Source organism: Adelges cooleyi, unplaced genomic scaffold, assembly GCF_023614345.1.
Source record: "Adelges cooleyi isolate 19-005CV unplaced genomic scaffold, UGA_ACOO_1.1 ACOO_flye_CR_arks_rails_tigmint_CR_PRNA_17, whole genome shotgun sequence".
NCBI classification, from domain to species: Eukaryota; Metazoa; Arthropoda; class Insecta; order Hemiptera; family Adelgidae; genus Adelges; species Adelges cooleyi.
In genome coordinates, this window is record NW_026095827.1 from 436,305 (window position 1) to 448,973 (window position 12,669).

At 33.1% G+C, this 12,669-nt stretch overlaps 1 protein-coding gene across 3 annotated transcripts in view; it reads left to right on the forward strand.

The window, feature by feature from the left end:
* Window positions 1-12,669, forward strand: part of LOC126833084 (ETS-like protein pointed) — a 51,626-nt gene continuing 38,957 nt past the window's right edge. Inside the window, exons 1-3 of one of the 3 annotated variants that reach the window (XM_050564226.1) lie at window positions 1-203; window positions 342-471; window positions 2,012-2,188. The gene's annotated coding sequence lies outside the window, so the exon portion shown is untranslated. The other 2 variants (XM_050564227.1, XM_050564225.1) reach the window with 2 other exon arrangements.

Sequence of the window (12,669 nt, forward strand, 5' to 3'; positions counted from 1 at the left end):
TCGTTAAGCGGTTGTTCTCAGTCGTCGCAGTGATTTTTGTGCGTTTCAAATAAGTGAGAAACAAAATTATTAGTAAAAAGAAAATATAATAATATTAAATACCGAATTTGCAGTTGTGTGTGTGTGTGCGTTTTTTTTTCTTTCAATATTATTATTCCGTTTATTAACGCGCATTATTTCTTTCGGTGTTGTTAATTTTCGATGTGAGTTTTAATTATCAATTATTTTTTTAAAAATTGTATTTATATAAATTGTATTATTAATTATTTTTAATATGACGATGTTGATAATAAACGTACGGTTAACGATTATAATAATATTATAATATTTTTTATCACAAGAGTCGCGCGTTGTGCAGTAGTGTTGACCGCGGTGGTAACGGTGGTGGTGGTGGTGGTGGCGGTGGTGTGTTATCACCTGTGTATTTTTTTCCGTGGAATACCGACACATTGCCCGTTTAGATAAAGAGAGGTGAATTATTTATAATTATTATTATTATGTTGTACACTTATTAATATTACTTATCTTGTAATAATTATTGTTATCAGCACCAGTACTGTTGCCTTTGGTAATAATAATATTATATATTATGTAGGTACATTGCCCACACGGGCGATGCGGTTTTTACACCGGTGTACTTACCTACCTACACCGGTCGAGACTGTACCGTCGAGAATTATTTTTATTATTTTCCATCTAACTATTTTTTTTGGTCATCATACCTACCCCGGCAAAGGGAGGCTACGTGTATATACGTATATATATATATATAAATGTTGTTGTTAAAACATTAGCACGTATTGCGGCGTATCATCTCTTTTGGGCCAAAAAATGGGTAATTTTTACTATATTACGATACGATAAAGATAACGTTATTCGTTTTGTTGCTATTGTCGTGTCCAGCAATTATTATCATTGTTATCAACCGGCAGGGAAACTTCGGTAAAATTACACAAAATGTCAGGGGACAATCGTTATCAGTACCGCCGGCCTGGGCTTCCCTACTGGACAATCTGTGCGGCCACCTTGTGAAAATTTTGTATTTTTCCCTATTCGTTTGCTCTGGTCAAGTCTTATTTTTTTGCTTCGCACACCTCAATAATGATACCGTCGTCGCGTGTGTGTTATATTGTCTCCCTAATAATAATGTTTCTTTGTTTTTTTTTTTTTATCTCGCCACCCGATTTTTGTAATACTATATTTTTACGCCGTGTGTGTGACGTCACGTCGTGCACCTGTCCGCTGTATAATAAAATATAAAACACACATATACACACACGGTCTATGATGTTTTACCCGTACGCTGCCCCCGTCATCTGGTGTACACACTCTGTAGGGAAGGTATATATGTATGTGTGTGTGTGTGTACGCGTTCTTCCCCTATATCGCATGGTGTTTATGCTATAGAGAGAGAGAGAGAGAGAGAAAAACTTAAGAAAAAAGATATCTCAGCCTGTGTCTGAGTACCACGGTGGTGGTGGCGGCCATTCACTATTCGGGTATCGTATTACTATAATATAATAATCCCTCGTCCGCCAGTGGTTCTCAACGTGTTCGGAAACCGGTTTGTCGTATGTACAATACTGCTGCTGATCGCCGTCTTGTATAGTGTGTGTGTGTGTGTGTGTGTGTGTGAGTGTGAGATACCCGTGTGTCTGTGCCGTTGCCCAGAAGAGAGGCACTACGGGGCAATACGAGAATCGTGAGAGCATATAATATTATATTATTATAAATGAAAATATATCCATCACATCTTAACCGCCCATGAGGAGAAAAAAAAAAGCGAAGAAAAGTAAAAAGGGACATCGATGAGTTTGGTTTTTTATTATTATTTTTTTTTTTTTGTAAACCTTATGCTGATACGGATTTTTTTTTTATCCGCATTTTATTATTACTGTATTTGTTTTGTTTTTTTTTTGCGTTCGCGTTCGCGTGTGTGCGAAAGACGAGAGTTATGACATCATTTTTTATTTTATTTTTTTTCCCATTTTTTTTTTTTTTATGTTCCAAGGCAAATCATCTGTCCGGCAACAGTCCTCGGACAACAGTGATGGACTCAGCGGTCGACGACCAGTACTCGTACTACGACGACACGGCCGACCGGGCTTTCTATCCCGAACACCGATTCCAGCACAACGGCCGTTTAGACATGAAAAGTTGGCACCATCCGGCCTTTGCCAAACACCAGGTACGCCTCCCCTTATTTGGAATAATAATAATATTGGCAACCGCCAAAAAAAAAAAAACACCTAACCCGGCTTGGGTTACCTGCTAAAAAATCGCTTTATTGCATAATCAAATGTAGACAATACCTATGTAAATATATGACACTATGCAAACGGAACACGTGTCCTACTATATAAGTACCATGGGAAAAAACAAAATTATGAACAATTTCGTTAATTGCAGAAAAGGCACTCCACACGTCTTGTCCTCTGGAGTCTGGACAAGTGACCCTTTTGACCCAAAAGTATTGTTGTCAGAAATTACCGTTGTAGTATTACCATTGTTACCAAACTTGTTGAGCGTGATTGCAGTTTATTGTAAAATACTCGGTGGTCTTTTTTTTTTTTTTTTTATAGTTTACTGCTATAACTGATGAAATTTAATTGTTTATCGGTAAATGAATAGCTAAATACAAAATGGACACATGTCCAGATTTTAAGACAAAAATCTTAATATTTCTGAAAAAAAATGTAATTACTAATAAATTAAATAATACCTATAGCATTAGACAGATTATATTTTTATACATGTTTCTACAATTATTAAAAAAAATATATATAAATGAGATGCATAAACGGCATATGTCCACGACCTTAAAACCCTTAAGATGCCTAGAGTTTAATAAATTAATAATTGTGGAAATAAGTATATGTTATCTTGAAATGTATAGTTGAATTTCTTTCAAAATTATTATTTATTAAGTTTTTTGACTTTTATGAAAAATTTAAAAATCTGGACATGTGCCCTTTCTGTGTTTAGCGGTTCAAATAATATGATTCCTGGGTCCAATTTCAAAGTTTGGGTTTTTCAGAAGACACAAACAAATATTTTTCTAGGTATATTTTTTTTTTTACCGAAAACTTTATAATTTTGCCCAATTTATTACCATTTACCTAATGGATTGATTTAATTTATAAAATATTATTTTTAATTTAGCCTAAGAAATTGTTTAATAGTTGTAAAATTGGGCCTTTATTATAATCAAAACTTTTAAAATAAAAAATGCATATTTATTTAATAAAATTAACACCTGTTCTGTGAGTAGTAAACTGTATACTTAAAAAAAAAAATTGGAGAAATGAGAGTATAATATAATTATATTGTAGTGAAAAGCAGCGGAGTGCCCTTGAAAATTTGTTCTCTTCTCTAAAATGTATTATACTTGTGTTTAAACTCTAATTTCGACTTAAACGCCATATTTAAAATCTCAGCAATGTAATTTTGCCATGTTGCCAATTTGTTAGACCAAGACAATGCGTTCTCTATTAATGGTAGCTGTAAAAATAATACAAAGTAGCTAAAAAAAAATGTGACCCTTGAAGTCTGGTGCCCTGGTGTAAGTACCCTCCCCCCTACATCCCTATTAATTGAGCCTCTGCCAGAGCCTTTATTAAAAAGAAAAACATATTAATAATAATCAATGTTGGGTTAAATAGTGAACTCATCTTGTTAACGTAGATATCACGAGTATTAGATGTAGAAAACAATTTTTAAATCATTTTAACTAGGCGTTTTATGTCAGAAACCACTTTGAAAGGTACTTTTATCTGTTTTGCGCACACATGTTTTTACCATTCGTACAATCATCGATGGGAGACGTCCTCTTAACGGACAAAACCTGTGTGCGATTATTCAAATTTTAAACAACAATTTATCAACATATCGAATCGAATAATTCAATTCAAATGTACGCTTATTTATTCGAAAAAATAAATTATTCAAAATAGGGACAATAATTCGAGTCATTTACACAGTCCATTTTATGGAATTTTATTAAAAAAAAAAAAATATATAATTATCAAAATAATTTGTTTTTTTTAATTTTTTCTCTGAGAACAACTCGAAATTCTATCCGAGTGTGTATGTTTTTTCTATCCTGCATTTTCTAATCTGGTTCCATTGTACTAATTATTTGCCTATATCATAAAAATCTCTAAGAGGCTCCACAAGTACTTAAGGGTAACGGCAGTACTTTTTAGTTAATAGTAGTAATGTATCGCCTAAACCGTGTATTTCAGCACAAATAATAAATTCGAATTAAAATCATACCTTCTAAAGTCAAAATAGGCTCGTCCATTTTGATCATTGCATAATAAACGCCAATAATACTATAATACGACTGTATTGGCGATTTGTTATTATTCACAAATTATTCCAATATTATTAACAATGAATTATTCATGAATAATCGAGTTATCCGAAAAATAAATTATTCAATTTATTTTCAAAATTGAACACTTAATTCAACTGATCGTTACTCGCATACCCGAGAGTGTACTAAGGTACACTCTCAAAGGTATAAAAAAGGTACAAAATACAGTTGGGAATTTGAGTTTCTGGGTTTTTTGGCTACTATTTTTGTATTACTTTTTGAAGTCCCCTCGAGCTCGGCGGATTTCATCCCCATTATTTCAGATAAGACTAATTATGTATAAAACTGGCAACGCTATATTATATTTATCGTTGGCTTAAGTTGTAAACCGAAATTATATGAAATCCCAAAACCGACAAAAGCCCGTTTTAATGTTCCCTTTTTATAAAATTATCATTTATGTGTACCCTTAAAAAAACCAAGAGAGTTTCTTATTGTCTTTTCGAGTTATCAGGTGTGATGTTATATTATAATTATTTATGGTCTATTCTGTTTTTATAACTTAATTTTATCAACACAAAACTTTTAATGCGTTACTATGTGCCCTTTCGTGCAGATTCAATGAGTCCTCGTGGTTTTAATAGTATAACACGGTAATAAATTATATTTTATTGACAATATAAAATTTATAAATTAATAACGAAATTTAAACAATTAAAATTCTTCGAACTACACTTTACTTGTTTCTCTCTCTTTCATACACACACACACGCATTCATATTGTGTTATCCATAAAAAATTTAAATTTGAAGTTTTTGGAGTTGATAGTCTATAAAGTAATAACGTTATAGAGTAATCCGAGCATGTATATAGTAGTCTCACTAGCCGGTTAAACGCTTTATAATACTTTTATTACTATGGCGGGTCGCGCAACAAATTAATTAACTTAACGGTTTATTACGATTTAATGGTCGTATCATAGGTCACTGTGATATTTGTAAAAGAACCATTATAAGTACTTAAGCAACAATCGTTTAGCCCATCATTTAACCGGGCGTTAGGTTGTTTCTTTTTTTTTTTTTTTAGAAATATGCACCGGTATCGTCTAGTAATTACTATTGGTCAGATATTTATGTGTTATTCCGTCAAAATATGGCGGTAAACATGTGCACAGGTGAAATCTACTGGCCGTTTACCGCTAACACACTAGCAGAAAGGGGTCATGTCTATAAAATTAAATTTTATCGGAGACACTAAACACTGTCTGGGCAAATACCAGGAAAGAAGAGCTAGTTGTAAAAATTAGTAAATCATCAAATTATCCACCTTTAGGTTTTTCAACCTGCTGTATATTTTTTTAAGATAAAGTGTCTAGAAATTACCTACACAATAATAAAATTAACTAAAACAAACATATTCTGCTTACACGGTATTGAAACATTGTCACCGTTGTCCCTTGTACAAAACACTTGACTTGGGCGGCTGTTATTTCCACATTTACTGTGCCTTATAGCCGTTGTAATGAATTCCCTCGGGATCATCCGCCGGTTTTTTGTGTTTTTTTTTTTTTGTCATTTATTATTTATTTATAATTTAAACCGGCAGTGCAGTCAGGTGGTTAACACCTGACCACGGCACTGCGGCAAGCGCCTTCTGGCTTCTTCTCGGACAGGAAGTATCCACTAGTGAATAATAACGACGGTGTACACTTACTAGTAATAATAATATAACGTACAATATGTCGGCCGGGTTGTATACAAACGATTACGATTGTTGTAAGGTAAAAAGGAGGAAGCAGGAACAACAACAAAAAACAGTAGTAGTCTACACGCGGTGGTGGAGAGGATACACTTTCCCTTCGGGGAAACAAAACAAAAAAATAAACGGATTTAAACGAGATTTTTCTGGTGTAAAAAGGGTGAACCTTCTTCTTCTTCTTCTTCTTTGGTGTACCGTTTTAATTTCTGTTACGGTCTTCTGCGCTACTGTCTACACGACTATTATTACCACTCTGTTGTTATAATAATAATTATGTATAATAATGTGTAATGTCTGAACGTCTGCGTTTCCGGTAAAATAAAATTTGTCTATATAATATTATTATTTCCTTTTTTAAACAAAAGGGACGACGGTGTCTGAGTATTGTCTGCTGTGCATTTGGCCCGCTGCCGTTTTCTTTCTTTGACAATAAGCGAGAGCGACTCTCTCGCCAAGGGGTTAAAATAATATTATTATTAGGTTTTTTTTTTTTAATTCTCTCTTGTCTCCGTTTCCGACTACACTGTATAAGCGTGTGCTGTGCCTCTGCTAGTATACGAAATAATACAGTGGTGTAAAACAATCACGTTCGCCATATTACATATATTGAATAATAATATTAATAATATTAAATCCAACCGCAAACGTCTTCTACGGATAGAGGTAGGTGTATAACATATAAGAGTTTGAATGTCAAGTCGATATGTTTTTTTAAATTTTTTTTTTAATCGTCGACTACCTGTTTAATATGTTAACATATTAACGACGATTTGTATACCCTTCGTTTTGGTTTTTTTTTTTTTTTTTTTTACTTGGCTTGGCCCGTTGTCGATTTGTATGCAAAACGCATGTTTTCCATGGTAAATAATATTCTTATTCTTATTATGCCGGCGGTCGTCGTGAATCCACCACCAGATACACATTATACGCTGGTCGAAAAACAAGAATAAAAGTGTTTTGTGTATATTTTATGTATATATTTTTTTTTTTTTGGTTCCCAGCCAAAAAATGCACTCTTTTGTTGTTACACAATTTGTGTTTGTTAACACAATCGGAAGAAAATCCGGAGGGGGCGATTGTTTTATCGGTTAAGTCGGATATTCGAACGTGGGCGTAAGCGCTACTGGTGTTGCTGCGCGCTCTTGATAATATTAAATATATTATTTTTTATTTTTAGAACGACCGAGTCGCGGGTCGTGTTCGCCTATTCACAAACCGACGGTGTGTGTTTTTTCCCCCTTCGCTACGACTATTAGTATTAGTATTATTATTATTATTATTACAAGAGATTTTTACTGTTTAAAAAAAAAATATATATATATTGGCATGCCATTGCCGGCGGACAAACGCTGTCGATTGTTCGGACGGAGATTAGATGTTGTTTGTTATTTTGCTAATTTTGTTTTCTCGATTAAAAAAAAAAAATTAAGTTTATTTGACGTTGGTAACTTTAACAGCCTGTTGTTGTGAATAAGGAAAAATAAACGATACACGCCAATGTAGTGAGAAGATAGATAATTGTGAGATAGAAAGCGGATAAGATCTATAAGTAGAAAGTCTACCCTGACTTGGCGAGCGTTTTTTTTTTTATTTGTCTAATCATTTCGTTTATTCACCAACTGTAAACCAGTCTATAATTCAGAAGGTGTTTTTAAGCTTTTAAGATTTTTTTTTATATTAAACTTTTTAAAATGCTTATGTGCGTTAGAAATGGTAACGCTTATGGTTTATTGACTTTTTAAATTAAGAATAATTTGCTGAAAATGTCGACTGGTCGATAACCAGTTTGGGTGTATTTACTTATTTTTACTCTTAGTTGCAATTGTTCTTAATTTAAATAAGATGAGATAATGTTATATACGCTACCATTTAAGTTTAATATTAAGTTCATAGGGTTTCAACACATGAGGGATAGGGTTGTATAATTGAGGGATATGTCCACCGATTAAAGATGGATGCCAATGGGGGTTTTTTTTTTGTGGATAATAACTAGATTTTTACATTTTTGGCTCCTTCGCAAACGTGCTTGGACAGTTTTTTGCGTCTCTTGTAAAATTATGTCTCCTCAATTAGTGAGTCGTATACATTAAAAAAAACAAATAAAAACATTATGAAATTATTAATCATTTTAATGTGTAAATTTACTTACGTCACGAACGTCGCGTCAAAACCGTTTTGTTTAACAAACATGACATAAAAAACATGTATTTGTATACCTAATATGTTTGATTGTAAATTTATTTAGGTATACTGAATATTATGTTTTATTGATTTTAGTTACTTATGAAAATTACTATTTGTGAACTGTGCTATTGCTCTTATTGGCGTTATTAATTAACAATACAAATGACAACTGACCAACTGAAAAGTTTTTGTAGAGGAAATAGGGGAAAAATCATTTTAGTCACTATATTAATATTATAATTGAGCAATTCTCTCCATCTCCATCGCCGGGTCGACCAGCTACAATCTATATGTACCTACAACATCTTCTTATTCACTTTGCTGTGACGTTGTAAAGATTTAAATTTAAGATCAATATTCGTTCGGTTTTTACAACAATAGCACTAATAGTTTACCATTAAATAATAATATTGACCCCGTCGATAACACTGTCACCGTCGCTGTGTACATAGGTAGATAGGTTCGCTTGTCTATTAATATGTCAAAAAATTTCATCAGATCGATGAAAATTCAAAATTAAAACACTAACATTTTTTTAACAAATTTTTGTCCATACATTGATTATTAAATTTCAAAGTTTCCATTTAATAAAAAACCAAATCCACGCCTACAAATAACTTTCGAAATATTCATATTTTCCGTGAAAATACACCCTGTATACGACAGTGTTTGGTTTTCAGTTAATATTTCTAATATTTCTACATTGTAGTGATGATCATTATTGTTGTCCGAACAAAACGGTGTAATAAATAATACACAGGTTTGCCGTCGTCTCACATAACCCGAGTGTACAATATTAGACACTTGTTGCGTTAATGGGCCGTGGGGGAGGGGGGGGAGGCATGTGTGTAACATTTTTTTTTTTTTTTTTACATCTCTATCGGTGGTACCCAAAGTTTTTTTTATGTTTTTGGTCAGCGCTCTCGTTGCATAATTTGTGTCAGGAAAAATCCGTATTATTTAATCTAAGGCGGCATAATTGTTTAGTCTGTATACGCAAATTGTACTCTATAGTGTTAACTTAACATAACAAAAAAAAAATTTAACATCCAAGGGTGTGAGATTGTCAACACTCTCTCCTGCTGCTGGACTTGTGGTGCAGGTCGGCCCCGTTTCATCGGTACGAAGGCGTTTATTATTTTTTTTTTCCCGTAGACCTACGCTTCATTCATATATTATTATTTTGTTCTACTGCAACTGTTAAACCCTTTCCTCTCTCTCTCTCTCTCCGTCTACACACCGTCAGTACTACATTATATTATATTTTAGGCTCTCGCCAGTGTTCGAACACGTGTGTATAACAGCTTTGGCGTGTCCCCATTCATTCGTTTCAGCGCGTATGTGTGTGTGTCTGGTGCATGCGCCGTGTGTGTGTGTATGTATGTATGTGTGTATATAATAATATCTCCGTCTCCGTCTCTCGTTAACGTCTTCGTCGTTCTCTCTCGGTCCTACGGTCTCGTGGTAGAAGAATATAATATATATAGCGTAAGTACAGTGTACACGCACCTGCCCTACCACCACTATATTATATATATATAATAATAACATGCTGTTGCTGTTGCTGCTGACTGGCGGGCTACCACTACCACAACGGTCGTCGTGCACTCTGTGTGTGTGTGTGTAGGCAGCAGCAACAGCAGTACCAGCAGCTGTGTTCCCATTCACTTACTCCGCAGTCGTGTGTATGTGTGTAGTTGTGCATATACATGTATACAGTATGAAAATATATATATATATATTAAACGTGTATACTTGGCTATACTTGACAATATGCTGTTCGTATGTTGTGTTGCGTTCTGTTGGTACATAATAATATTATATTATCTCTGTACTATGCGGAGAGCTGCTGCTCGCCTACGGAGTCCGCAAACCTTGTGTGTGTCCCCCGCCACAACACTGGCGCGGTAACGACGGTCGGTCCCCGTGTCACACATTAACCGCGTTTAGTGTGTGTAGTAAAATATTAATACAAATAGGTTATATTACTATTATTATTATGATGTATAGCGTTTATATTATGCGCGCGAGCAATTATCACTATTATTATTATTATTATTACCGGAGACTGTTGTTGTCTTGTCGAATGTCGTGTATGTGTTGGCCGTGCGCGGTCGGCGTTAGGCGTACTTGTGGCACTTGTTCCACGCGGCAAAACGTCGAAACGCAACCACGGTAAAAACCGTTATACCACAGTATTCGAATACTGTATACGAGGTTATTATTGCACGTAATATTACTATTGTCCCCGCAAATGGGGTTTTTGAGAATAGGTTTTTTTTTAAATTGTACAAACTTGACAGTGTTTCCCCGAAGTACCTAATTTCTTCAATCCTTGATTTACTTTATTTTCATTTATTAAAAATTGCAGTAACGAATAAGCATTGGAAAATATTCTTAAAAACGTGTAAAGGAGTCACTGCTTTTTGAAGTGTAAACAGTATGAACATACTAAGCATACAGTCACAGATTAGATAAAATCGAATTATCTAATATCTGTGATAGAGTTAAAAAGATAAATGAACACCACCGACTACTACTTACAACCATTACATTAAAGCTGCTCAAATTTTGGCTGATTTTTTGAAATTTCATTAATGTCCAATGACACTTGTGTATATTTAATACACATGTATTAAAAATTATTTCATACAATAATTATAGTAAAAGGTGCTGAACAATAATAATTTAATTCCTCGTCGTATGTGGTCACACGCACTGAAGCAAGTTCGAGTTATCAGTAAACACAGAAGTGCACCATCTGGTTTTATCTAATCTGTGGTTATATTCATAATATACATTTACATAATATTAAATAATTATAAATTATTGAAATCTAAAAATATTGACCAATTAACAAATAGGTAAATAATACAGTTATTTTGTACAATGGTTGCTATAAAAACAGCTTATATATTAATGTGTTAATCATACAATAATTTTTGTACCCATAACTTCAAAAAAGGCCTCTCGTCATTTTTCTACTCTTAGTCCAATATAACTTATGTACCTTTCTGTCTTCCCCAAAAAAGACAGTCATCTCATACTTAAAGTTTATTAGATAAAACCTTTTATAGTTTTATACCTTTTATCCTTTTAATACCATTTTAACATATAAACCTTGCCTTATACTGCAGTTCTAGTATTGGCGTGTCCTATCCATTATTTTATCATCTATGGCGTTTACCCCGCTTATCATGATTTTCAGATGCAGTTGATAAGACAGCCGAAACTGAAAAGATATCCCAGAGTATCTAATTGTTGTTTTTTTACCTATTCGATTAAAAAAAATTAGGTAGGTCTCTGCCCTTCGTATAAATTGTATAATCCGTTTAAATAATGTAAATGAAATAGCAATAGATATTTAGTCTTATAAGTGCAAAATACATATTTAAATAATTTGTTAGAAACATTAGTGAAAAAAGCCAGCACAGCAATATAACCGAATGTGATAATCGTTTTGAAATAAACGCTTCGATGCCAAACTGAAGATGATAAAAAAAAACTATTAAGTGAAGGTATGCGTTTTTTATTTTATAGACAATACACGACGTGTTTTGAATATAGTGTCGTTTTTTTTTCTCGATAAAATCGGTGTGATTTCAGATCCTATCGAATCAATTCAAATTAATTCAAATCAAAAAATTACACCGTGTGTATACCATTACCTTAAATTGAGAATAATCTACCGAAAATGATGACCAGTCGGTTAGAAAATGTAATAGGTATAATATTGTAAACTATTTAAAAACATCAAATATACAACTATTTACAAAGAAAAAGAAAAGGAGTTTACATTAAGTTATATGACAAAAGAAAAATTTTAATATCAAAAAAAAATCTTATTAGTATAACTACTAACCATCAACAGGTAACTTTATCAATTTTGAAAGAAATTGCCAAGTTTGGAATAGTTTTTTTTGGGGTTTTTTAATAATAAAATTACTGTTTGACTATAAATAAAAAATAAATAAAACAGTATATGCCAATCGTTATAGGACTACACTAGTTTATCCCTTCGGTTTAATTTTCAGCCTCTAAACTACAACCAAAAAAATAAAGTAAAGAAAAAAAATCTACTCCTTCTAGAGTTCTAGGGGGGGGGGAGGGTCTTTGATTTATTTTCAGTTTTTCCAAAGTCCTTTGTATAAAAAAAAAATACCCCATGCGGCTTACAAGTATTTATTTTTAATTTTTTTTATTATGGCTTCAGCAACTAGACTATTAGCTAGACGTTGGTTAGTTAATTACAATACATTTTAAGCTAGTTTTACATTACACATTTAAAAATTGTTATACATGTTAATATTTTTTTAAATAATAGAATAATTTGGGAACATTCTCGGTACTTAGTATGGTTTTGAGGCTCGTGTTGATGGACAAAGGTAAATGCCGAAAGGGGTAAAATA